At 45.5% G+C, this 12,500-nt stretch overlaps 2 non-coding genes across 2 annotated transcripts; both read right to left on the reverse strand.

The window, feature by feature from the left end:
* Window positions 1-2,081: 2,081 nt before the first annotated feature.
* LOC132915781 (5.8S ribosomal RNA) lies at window positions 2,082-2,236 on the reverse strand. Its single transcript, XR_009659955.1, has one exon. It is a non-coding gene; the product is annotated as a 5.8S ribosomal RNA (ribosomal RNA).
* Window positions 2,237-4,727: 2,491 nt separating this feature from the next.
* LOC132915786 (small subunit ribosomal RNA) lies at window positions 4,728-6,652 on the reverse strand. Its single transcript, XR_009659960.1, has one exon. It is a non-coding gene; the product is annotated as a small subunit ribosomal RNA (ribosomal RNA).
* Between the last annotated feature and the right edge of the window lie 5,848 nt (window positions 6,653-12,500).

The following is a 12,500-nucleotide window of genomic DNA, read 5'->3' on the forward strand; positions in this document are numbered from 1 at the left end:
AGCGGCAGAGAGGGTCTTATTTTTTTTATCTCTCCGAGAATCGCCTCAAAGAGAAAAAAAAATAAAAAAAAAGAAAAATTCGAATAGAAGGAGAACTCTATATATATTATTAGAGTATCATCGGAGAATCGTTTTATGCATCTCTCCAAAGTGCCACTTCGTTCGTCGCATCGAAAGACTCTCGCGAGACATCCGTTCCCGCGTCCGGTTCTTTAACGCCCGTCCTCTGTGTATCTCTTGTATCTCGATATATACGCACCACGATGTCGGAAGTACGTATATCTCCCTCGGCCGTTTCTCTAATTTTCGACTAATTCCAGAGCGGTTCCTTGTTCTCGCCTGTTACTGCTGGCACAGAGATCGAACACGCGACGGAGACACTTTTCGTGCCCGTCGGTTTCTTTGCTCTGTACCAACGACGAAAACGCATGGGAACGCTCGCAACTGGAACGTCGAGCGAGAGCGTACACCTTGGGGTGGTTTAAGAGCATTCTCGGGGACTGGACGACCGGCGCGACGGTTAGGATGCGCGGTCCAGCGATATAGACGACGAAGAGACATGGGATGACCAACGATCTCTTTTCACACTCTCTCTCTAAAATATATACTCTCGGAGCGACGAAATCGCTTCAAAGCAAAAAAAAATCACACGCGCGTAACGTCGTACGTACACGCGCGTGTATACCTCGTCTCTTCGATCTCGAGTCTTTCTCGAGCCTCTCCAAAGGGGATCGTTCTCTTCCTCTTGCGCGATCTCTCCGTGCGTGTCAGAGCGATTCCTTCTCGCAGGACGACGAAGACGACCGTCGGCGACGAGAGATCGAACAACTTCGTAACGGACTCGCGTGCGCATCTACCATCGGGTACGGAAACGCTGCGCCATCACCTTGAGCTTTCGTCCAATAACCCACGCGAGAAACCGATCATAGACACACGCTAGATACGCACAAGCTTTCTTTATAATAAGATTCCGACGAACGTGGCTTTGGGCCAGGTGCGCGGGCAGAGAGATACGCGACGACGGGGAAGAATTCGTCCCGATACAAGTACGCGTACTCTCCGATCTCCGGCGCAACGCTGGGGATCATATCTCCCTAAGTCATCAGCGTTCGAAGAATCTCGCTTGTGCGTTCCCGGATCTACGGCAACTCGTTGTGTCGTGAGTTAAAAGATTTACCGGCACAGAGGATGATAAACGCAACGACGACCCATCGATGCGACGGTCCTCGTTGTCTTCTCTCTCGTCTCGATCGTCTCGCGCCTGCAGAATACTACTCTGCCGCACGAACAGACGGAGTGGGCATTCGATCCCTGGGGCTGTACGAGCAAAGCGTCTCGAGAAAGGAGACGGTGATTTTGCTTCTTTCGAAGGTTTCGTTACGCCACCAAGATTTTAGAGGTTTGGGTAATATCTTGGTTCTCTCTTCTCTCCTCTCTCCACTAGAGTCACACAGCCAGTAAAAATCTTTGCTGCTGCTTTCTCTCAGTCTCGCCAAAGAAAAATTCATTTAAGACGACGTCGGGGGCGCGGACCTTCGTGCGAAGACCGACAAAACGTGACAGAGGCTGATACAAAAACAAAAAAAAATCGGCCACGAGGAAAACTTGTGCGTATGATTCGATAACCGCGTGTCGACAACGACGACGGGGTTCTCTCCGCTCTTGTTCGTATCCTTCTTCTTGCGCTTCGTCCGACTCTGAAACGTTCTAACGCGAACGACGGCGGGTTGTCAAGGCAAGAAGGGACAGAGAGAGACAGAGGTAGGTTGTGCACGAGTCTCCCGTGAACACGATAGATCTTGTATATTTGTATCGAGAGCGTGCCGACGATTTGCCACACGGCTTTCGACACGACCGCGACGAACGCCGACGAACGTCCAACAATCGCTCGTACGTCGCAGTACGTACGCCTCGACTGCTCTTTTATTTCGTATCCTTCGCTTGGGCGCGCTCGTCCACCGACTCTGAAACGTTCTAAGACGAACGACGGCGGGATGTCGACGAGGCGGCAAGAAAGGACAGAGAAGAGACAGACCGAGGAGCAACGATACGCAACGCAAGCAGTCTTAGGTTTACGTGAGCAACCCTCAGCCAGGCGTGGTCCAGGAATTGTATCCGTGGACCGCAATGTGCGTTCGAAATGTCGATGTTCATGTGTCCTGCAGTTCACACGTTGACGCGCAATTAGCTGCGTTCTTCATCGACCCACGAGCCAAGTGATCCACCGTTCAGGGTAATCTTTTATGCATTTTGCCATTTTTGTGTATATGATACTCAATGTACTCTGTACTCGAATTCTCGGTTCCGAAGAAGCCGATATCCGACACGTCCGACCAACGGGAATCGGATCGGCGGAAGTCGCCGTAAGATCGACGACACGAATGTTCCGAAACGAAATCGGCGGACTGCGCGACGAAACACGCGCCCGCCGACCGGGCGTAAAGTTCTTTGAAACCGTCGAGATCGAGGCTCCGTTCGTCAGGAAACGACGGGGATGTACACCCGATTCTGAATCCTCTGTACAGCACAGCGATCTCGCGAAGAAACACGCAAGGTGGCTAGCCCATGGTATCTCAAGATATATGGATCGACGATAGATGCGTTCCTCTCGTCCGATTGTTCGCAGCGAAAAGCCGGCGAATCTCCGTCGTTCGGGCATAACAAAAAAATGGGACGCACGGTCGTCGTCGTAGTAGTCCTCGCGCGGTCGTTTCTTCCCAATATCCAGAAGCAGAGTTTGAAAAACTGTTGCGACGGCACGGGGCATTCGACTCACGACAACGAGGATACTACGGACGGCCGGCGTCCCCTCTGATTCGACAAGATTTCTTCGTTCGTTCGGGCATAAAAAAAAATGGGACGCGCGGTCGTCGTCGTAGTAGTCCTCGCGCGGTCGTTTCTTCCCAATATCCAGAAGCAGAGTTTGAAAAACTGTTGCGACGGCACGGGGCATTCGACTCACGACAACGAGGATACTACGGACGGCCGGCGTCCCCTCTGATTCAACACAATTTCTTCGTTCGTTCAGGCATAAAAAAAATGGGACGCGCGGTCGTCGCAGTAGTCCTCGCGCGGTCCTTTCTTCCCAATATCCAGAAGCAGAGTTTGAAAAACTGTTGCGACGGCACGGGGCATTCGAGACTCACGACAACGAGGATACTACGGACGGCCGGCGTCCCCTCTGAACGAACTTTGTTCGTTCGTTCAGGTATAAAAAAAAATGGGACGCGCGGTCGTCGCAGTAGTCCTCGCGCGGTCGTTTCTTCCCAATATCCAGAAGCAGAGTTTGAAAAACTGTTGCGACGGCACGGGGCATTCGACTCACGACAACGAGGAAATAGACGGCCGGCGTCCCCTCCGAACAAACTTTAGGGTCGTTCGGGTGTTAGAAAAATTCGATGGCACGCACGGTCTTCGTAGTTCTCGCGCTGTCGTTTCTTCCCAATATCCAGAAGCAGAGTTTGAAAAACTGTTACGACGGCATGGGGAATACGACCCAAGACGTGAACATAGACTACCGGCGTCCCCTCTGAACGAACTTGGTCGTTCAGGTATAAAAAAAAAATTCGATGGAACGCACGGTCGTCGTATCTCTCGCGCTGTCGTTTCTTCCCAATATCCAGAAGCAGAGTTTGAAAAACTGTTGCGACGGCACGGGGCATACGACTCGCGACGAGGAGATAGACTGCCGGCGTTCCCTCTGATCGAACTTTGACTGTAAAAGTCTTTTCTCTCTACCATCACTCGCATATAATATATATATCTTTTCGGGCCAACATCCACTCTATGCGTTTTCTTTCCTGGTTACCCGATCCACGAGTACGATACGTACAACGTGGTTTCGTTTGCAGAACCACCTTCGTATATCGAACGCCGTTGAGACGAACGACAACGAAACGACACTCGAAGAGCACACGCCCTATGGGTAGGAAGCTCGCGCAGAGACTTCGTTCGATCCCAAAGAGGAGTCTTCGATATGTCCCGTTGCTAGGAGGAGACACAACGCAACACAGACCACGAAATATAGAAGAGGTTGGGTGTGAGCAAGATCTCTCCGACACGAGGCACTTTAGAGATTTTAGTTGTAATATTATTTGTTCGTTCGTTGGGTTTCCACAGTGCAAAGACGAAATACGAGATCGTGACGGCGGGTCTTTCTGTCTTACGACCTCACGCAGGCGCCTCGACCGGCATTTCTCCAATACACGTGGTTTCCACTGTAACTTTTTATTATATTGTATTATATTTGCCAAGTTCCCTTTTTCGTTATTATATATGTTCGTTATTATTGTTCGCTCCTTTTTGGTATTATTCGCAGACGGCGGGTCTTTCTGTCTTACGACCTCACGCAGGCGCCTCGAATAATTTTAGTTTAGTTTCATATATATAATATATATATGTGCATTTGTATTTGCATTTGCAGCATTGGTATATATATATATCTCTTCATCCCGATGATCGAGAGAGAGTGCCACACCTTCTCTTCGTATAGTTCCGTAGAACCGGAGGAGTCTGTCTCCTCCTTGTAATTATTTTTGCTAACGGAGCAAGTGAGAGTCAACAGCCATAAGGAATATACTTGTCTCCGTAGCCAGTGTATTTGTTAAAGTATATAGCTTGTGAATACGTCGTATATACTTTATGGGTCGATACAGGAGGAGTACGGCTCCTGACCGACCCTCTCATCATGTGTTAAGTCAAATTCTTTGTGTTTATGGTTCTTTCGTTAATGATCCTTCCGCAGGTTCACCTACGGAAACCTTGTTACGACTTTTACTTCCTCTAAATGATCAAGTTTGGTCATCTTCCCGGTAACATCGGCAATGCTTATCACATTGGCCGCGCACCAGTCCGAAGACCTCACTAAATCATTCAATCGGTAGTAGCGACGGGCGGTGTGTACAAAGGGCAGGGACGTAATCAACGCGAGCTTATGACTCGCGCTTACTGGGAATTCCTCGTTCATGGGGAATAATTGCAAGCCCCAATCCCTAGCACGAAGGAGGTTCAGCGGGTTACCCGGGCCTTTCGGCCAGGGAAAACACGCTGATTCCTTCAGTGTAGCGCGCGTGCGGCCCAGAACATCTAAGGGCATCACAGACCTGTTATTGCTCAATCTCGTGCGGCTAGAAGCCGCCTGTTCCTCTAAGAAGATTTATTTGTACGTTGGTAGTAAAAACCCGCCGACCGAAGCCGGGGGCCTTCGAGATACCATAAGTTACGTCTATTTAGCAGGCTAGAGTCTCGTTCGTTATCGGAATTAACCAGACAAATCGCTCCACCAACTAAGAACGGCCATGCACCACCACCCACCGAATCAAGAAAGAGCTATCAATCTGTCAATCCTTCCGGTGTCTGGGCCTGGTGAGGTTTCCCGTGTTGAGTCAAATTAAGCCGCAGGCTCCACTCCTGGTGGTGCCCTTCCGTCAATTCCTTTAAGTTTCAGCTTTGCAACCATACTTCCCCCGGAACCCAAAAGCTTTGGTTTCCCGGAAGCTGCCCGCCGAGTCATCGGAGGAACTTCGGCGGATCGCTGGCTGGCATCGTTTATGGTTAGAACTAGGGCGGTATCTGATCGCCTTCGAACCTCTAACTTTCGTTCTTGATTAATGAAAACATTTTTGGCAAATGCTTTCGCTTCTGTCCGTCTTGCGACGATCCAAGAATTTCACCTCTAACGTCGCAATACGAATGCCCCCATCTGTCCCTATTAATCATTACCTCGGGGCTCCGAAAACCAACAAAATAGAACCGAGGTCCTATTCCATTATTCCATGCACACAGTATTCAGGCGAAGGTAGCCTGCTTTAAGCACTCTAATTTGTTCAAAGTAAACGTATCGGCCCACCTCGACACTCAGTGAAGAGCACCGCGATGGGATATTGGTTGGACCGCCCCGCGAGGAGCTAAGCCCACCGATAGGACGTACCACATAATGCCAGTTAAACACCGCGAGCGGTGAACCGACACTGTGGTACACAAATTCAACTACGAGCTTTTTAACCGCAACAACTTTAATATACGCTATTGGAGCTGGAATTACCGCGGCTGCTGGCACCAGACTTGCCCTCCAATTGGTCCTCGTTAAAGGATTTAAAGTGTACTCATTCCGATTACGGGGCCTCGGATGAGTCCCGTATCGTTATTTTTCGTCACTACCTCCCCGTGCCGGGAGTGGGTAATTTGCGCGCCTGCTGCCTTCCTTGGATGTGGTAGCTGTTTCTCAGGCTCCCTCTCCGGAATCGAACCCTGATTCCCCGTTACCCGTTACAACCATGGTAGGCGCAGAGCCTACCATCGACAGTTGATAAGGCAGACATTTGAAAGATGCGTCGTCGGTGCTAGATGACCGTACGATCAGCACAAAGTTATTCAGAGTCACCAAAACAAACGATGGACGGACGGACGAGCCATCCGCCACCGATTGGTTTTGATCTAATAAAAGCATTCCAACCATCTCTGGAAGGAATCTGTTTGCATGTATTAGCTCTAGAATTGCCACAGTTATCCAAGTAAAGTTAGGTTACTATCCAAGAAACCATAACTGATTTAATGAGCCATTCGCGGTTTCACCTTATTGCGGCATGTACTGAGACATGCATGGCTTAATCTTTGAGACAAGCATATGACTACTGGCAGGATCAACCAGGGATCTTACTTAGTAGTACTCTCCACATAATTTTATAAGTTCTCCGTGTCGTAGGTGGGACGTAACACCGTACGACGAGACTTATATTATATATACGTCTTGTGGATGTTCGACTTTATTCGTCGAACTCCACCGTGGCCGTTACGAAGGTCCCCCAAAACTCATCGAACGCCACTAAACACAACTTCGTATAGCTGCTTTTATTCTGCGTAACTTTCACAGCTTTTTATTCTCGTAACTTTTTATTAATACCATACTTTCACAGGATCTTGCTACTTAAGATTTGCTTTATTCCCTTTTTCGAATATACCCTGACGGTTTAAGCACGTAAACTGCGCGCTGGGCATACCGTCTTTCTTAAGAATATATTCGCTATACTTCCATAGAACACATCTTCCAAGAGAAACGCACAACCTAAGATAGGAAGCACGCTCTCCAGCCAATTTAATATGTGCCGGCCTTCTGTCGCTATAAAACTCTGCCGGCACAAAGCATATGAATCGATCGTCGCAGACGATCCAGCATGAATACGTACTCAGTTAGTCCAAGCGCAGTGCCCTAACTTATAAAGTTAGAGCGAACCCACGCAGGGCACCAGCTTCCCGACTAAGGGGAACCTTGCCACGATATTTGGTCATTACGTCCAGGACAGCGACCCGCGGCGCAGCAGTGTAGAGAAAGAACCAAGACAGAACGAAGGAACAGTCGAGAAATAGCGTAAAAGTACACTAAGACTCGAGGAGCGGTGACTGAATTCTCAACCGAGGCCGTAGAATAGCCACACGCCCAACGCTGTTCCGTCCGAACCGTCCGGCTCGACGTGTCTCTTATAGATACCAAGGCGGCGGCCGGCAGGTCGGCGCCGGCCGGGCTAGCGGCCGCGCGCTTACCGTGACAAACCTCCGTAGCAACGTCCAGTCGGACTTAGTCGCTGGAGCGCTCGGTCACTTCGAACAGGTAAAGTACCATTATAAAACATCCTATCGTGGAGATATTTTAACGCACGGCTAATTAATATATTTTAAACACGTTTTTATCAAAAAATTTAATTTTTTTTTTTTTTTCAAAATCGCATCAGTAAACCACCAGTTTTAACGAACGCGGACAAAAACCACCTATTAACTCGATTAGAACGCTATAAAATAACGAGAAATATGCAAAAAAATATATACCTTGTAACGTTAATTAACGAAAAAATTGCAAAAATATCCCGGTCGTGTCACTTCGACGGACCCTATTTTTTTAAAAAATTCGATAAAAACGCTTAATCCAGTCGTATTTAATAGAGATATAACCGTTTCTGTAAAAATATTTATACCTTATAACGCTTTTTAACGAAATAACTCGAAAAAACCTTTTCGGACTTTTCGCGCGGCCGAAATTTTTCTAAGTCCCAACGTCCGGATCGAGTTTGCGACTAAGTTCCACGTCCCGGGTGTGTCGGTCCATTTTTTTTTTTCGTTCCCGCGATGAAATAAACGCTTAATCCCTACGTAGAATCGAATAATATTGCGATTTATGCAAAAATATCCATACCTTATAACGCTTTTTAGCGAAATAACTCGAAAAAACTTTTCGGCCGAAATTTTTCTAAGTTCCAACGTCCGGCTCGACTCTGCGGCTAAGTTCCACGTCCGAGGCGTGTTCGTTCTCATTTTTTTAAAACTTTTTCAGGATGAAATAAACGCTTAATCCCGACGTATTACGCGTTTCTATCGCCTTTTATGCAAAAATATCCATACCTTATAACGCTTTTTAACGAAATAACTCGAAAAAACTTTTCGGCCGAAATTTTTCTAAGTTCCAACGTCCGGCTCGACTCTGCGGCTAAGTTCCACGTCCGAGGCGTGTTCGTTCTCGTTTTTTTAAAACTTTTTCAGGATGAAATAAACGCTTAATCCCGACGTATTACGCGTTTCTATCGCCTTTTATGCAAAAATATCCATACCTTATAACGCTTTTTACCGAAATAACTCGAAAAAACTTTTCGGCCGAAATTTTTCTAAGTTCCAACGTCCGGCTCGACTCTGCGGCTAAGTTCCACGTCCGAGGCGTGTTCGTTCTCGTTTTTTTAAAACTTTTTCAGGATGAAATAAACGCTTAATCCCGACGTATTACGCGTTTCTATCGCCTTTTATGCAAAAATATCCATACCTTATAACGCTTTTTACCGAAATAACTCGAAAAAACTTTTCGGCCGAAATTTTTCTAAGTTCCAACGTCCGGCTCGACTCTGCGGCTAAGTTCCACGTCCGAGGCGTGTTCGTTCTCGTTTTTTTAAAACTTTTTCAGGATGAAATAAACGCTTAATCCCGACGTATTACGCGTTTCTATCGCCTTTTATGCAAAAATATCCATACCTTATAACGCTTTTTACCGAAATAACTCGAAAAAACTTTTCGGCCGAAATTTTTCTAAGTTCCAACGTCCGGCTCGACTCTGCGGCTAAGTTCCACGTCCGAGGCGTGTTCGTTCTCGTTTTTTTAAAACTTTTTCAGGATGAAATAAACGCTTAATCCCGACGTATTACGCGTTTCTATCGCCTTTTATGCAAAAATATCCATACCTTATAACGCTTTTTACCGAAATAACTCGAAAAAACTTTTCGGCCGAAATTTTTCTAAGTTCCAACGTCCGGCTCGACTCTGCGGCTAAGTTCCACGTCCGAGGCGTGTTCGTTCTCGTTTTTTTAAAACTTTTTCAGGATGAAATAAACGCTTAATCCCGACGTATTACGCGTTTCTATCGCCTTTTATGCAAAAATATCCATACCTTATAACGCTTTTTACCGAAATAACTCGAAAAAACTTTTCGACTGAAAATTTTTCTAAGTCCCTACGTGCCGATGCCGCGCGAGACTAAGTCCGACGGTCCGAGTGGTCGCCGTACAAAATTTTTTTGTAAATGGATTTGAACAAAAAAAATGTTTAATCCACACGTAGAATCGAATATTATTGCGATTTATGTAAGAAAATTCATACCTTATAACGCTTTTTAACGAAATAACTCGAAAAAACCCTTGAAATGAAAATTTTTTTCTAAATGAATTGGAACAAAATAAACGTTTAATCCACACGTAGAATCGAATATTATTACGATTTATGTAAGAAAATTCATACCTTATAACGCTTTTTACCGAAATAACTCGAAAAAACCTTTTCGGACTTTTCGCGCGGCCGAAATTTTTCTAAGTCCCAACGTCCGGATCGAGTTTGCGACTAAGTTCCACGTCCCGGGTGTGTCGGTCCATTTTTTTTTTTTCGTTCCCGCGATGAAATAAACGCTTAATCCCTACGTAGAATCGAATAATATTGCGATTTATGTAAAAATATTCGTACCTTATAACGCTTTTTAACGAAATAACTCGAAAAAACCGTTGAAATGAAAATTTTTTTCTAAATGAATTGGAACAAAATAAACGCTTAATCCACACGTAGAATCGAATATTATTGCGATTTATGTAAAAAAATTCATACCTCGTAACGCTTTTTAACGAAATAACTCGAAATAACTTTTCGACTGAAAATTTTTCTAAGTCCCTACGTGCCGATGCCGCGCGAGACTAAGTCCGACGGTCCGAGTGGTCGCCGAACAAAATTTTTTTTTAAACAAATTTGAACGAAAAAAACGTTTAATCCACACGTAGAATCGAATTATATGGCGATTTATGTAAAAATATTTGTGCCTTATAACGCTTTTTAAGGAAATAACTCGAAAAAACCCTTGGAGCGAAAATTTTTTTCTAAACAAATTTGAACGATAAAAACGTTTAATCCATACGTAAAACGTCTTAACATTCCTATTTATGTAAAAAAATCCATACCTCGTAACGCTTTTTAAGGAAATAACTCGAAAAAACTCTTTCACCGAAAATTTTTTTCTAAATAAATTTGAACGAGAAAAATGCTTAATCCCGACGTAGAATGGTATAACATTGCGATTTATATAAAAATATGTGTACCTCATAACACTTTTTACGGAAATAACTCGAAATAACTTTTCCGTCTTTTCGCGCTGGTCGGAATTATTCTAAGTCCCTACGTGCCGGCCGGAACCTAGTCGAAGTGCCAGCCTCCCGGTCATGTTGGTCCGGCGGGAGAAATTTTTCAAAAAAATGAAAAGAAATCGTTACGTTCGCCTTCGTTTCGACGAGACATAACGATTTCTATAAAAATTTCAATACCTTATAACGCTATTTAACGAGATAAATCGAGTTGAACGTTTCCGTCTTTTCGCGCCGGCCGGAATTTTTCTAAGTCCCTACGTGCCGGCTGGAACCTAGTCGAAGTGCCAGCCTTCCGGTCATGTTGGTCCGGCGGGAGAAATTTTTCAAAAAAATAAAAAGAAATCGTTACGTTCGCCTTCGTTTCGACGAGACATAACGATTTCTATAAAAATTTCAATACCTTATAACGCTATTTAACGAGATAAATCGAGTTGAACGTTCCGGTCTTTTCGAACCGGCCGGAATTTTTCTAAGTCCCTACGTGCCGATGCCGCGCGAGACTAAGTTCGGCGGTTCGATTGGTCGCCGTACACAATTTTTTTTTAAATGAATTGGAACAAAATAAACGTTTAATCCACGCGTAGAATCGAATTATATGGCGATTTATGTAAAAATATTTGTGCTTTATACCGCTTTTTAAGGAAATAACTCGAAAAAACCGTTGAAATGAAAATTTTTTTCTAAACAAATAGGAACGAAAAAAACGCTTAATCCCGACGTAGAATGGTATAATATTGCGATTTGTGTAAAAATATTTGTACCTTATAACGCTTTTTACCGAAATAACTCGAAAAAACCCTTGAAATGAAAATTTTTTTCTAAACGAATTGGAACGAAAAAAACGCTTAATCCCGACGTAGAATGATATAATATTGCGATTCCTGTAAAAATATTTGTGCTTTATACCGCTTTTTAAGGAAATAACTCGAAAAAACCGTTGAAATGAAAATTTTTTTCTAAACATATTTGAACGAAAAAAACGCTTAATCCCGACGTAGAATGATATAATATCGCGATTCGTGTAAAAATATTTGCACTTTATACCGCTTTTTTAGGAAATAACTCGAAATAACTTTTCGGTGTTTCCGCACTCGTCGAATATTTTCAAAGTCCCTGCGTTGGACGGAGGCAAGCGGCAGGCTCTCGCGCGTCGCTCGCTCGCTCCGCTCGCTCGAAAAAAAAACTAGACCGACCCAAAACCAATCTCTCTTTCGCGTTCGTTCCTCGATATTCGCGGCATCGGTTTTGGGTTGGGCTAGTCTTTCCTCGAGCGAGCGGAGCGAGCGAGCGAGCGAGCGTGCGCGCGCGCGCACAGGGCGTCTCGGTGCTGGGCGTACCTTTATAATATCGAGTCTACTCCGTCGCTGGCCCGCGATAGGGGGGCTGGGGGGGGCCGCGCGCCGTTCCATTGTCATCGCTGCAGCGGCGTGTTGCCTTCTTCAGGCGCGCACGTTCAAGTGCAGCGGCGTGTTGCCTTTTTCAGGCGCACACGTTCAAGTCCAGCGGCGTATTGCTTTCTCGAGCGCACGCTTACAAGTCCAGCGGCGTATTGCTTTTCGATTTTAATTTAAAAAAAAACGCCGCTAAGTCCAGCGGCGTATTGCTTTTCGTCTTTAAAGCAAAAAAATCGCCGCTAAGTCCAGCGGCGTATTGCTTTTCTATTCTAAAGCAAAAACGCCGCTAAGTCCAGCGGCGTATTGCTTTTCTATTCTAAAGCATAATCGCCGCTAAGTCCAGCGGCGTATTGCTTTTCTATTCTAAAGCAAAAACGCCGCTAAGTCCAGCGGCGTATTGCTTTTCTATTTTAAAGCAAAATCGCCGCTAAGTCCAGCGGCGTATTGCTTT

Source organism: Bombus pascuorum, unplaced genomic scaffold (genome assembly GCF_905332965.1).
Source record: "Bombus pascuorum unplaced genomic scaffold, iyBomPasc1.1, whole genome shotgun sequence".
Classification (NCBI taxonomy): Eukaryota; Metazoa; Arthropoda; class Insecta; order Hymenoptera; family Apidae; genus Bombus; species Bombus pascuorum.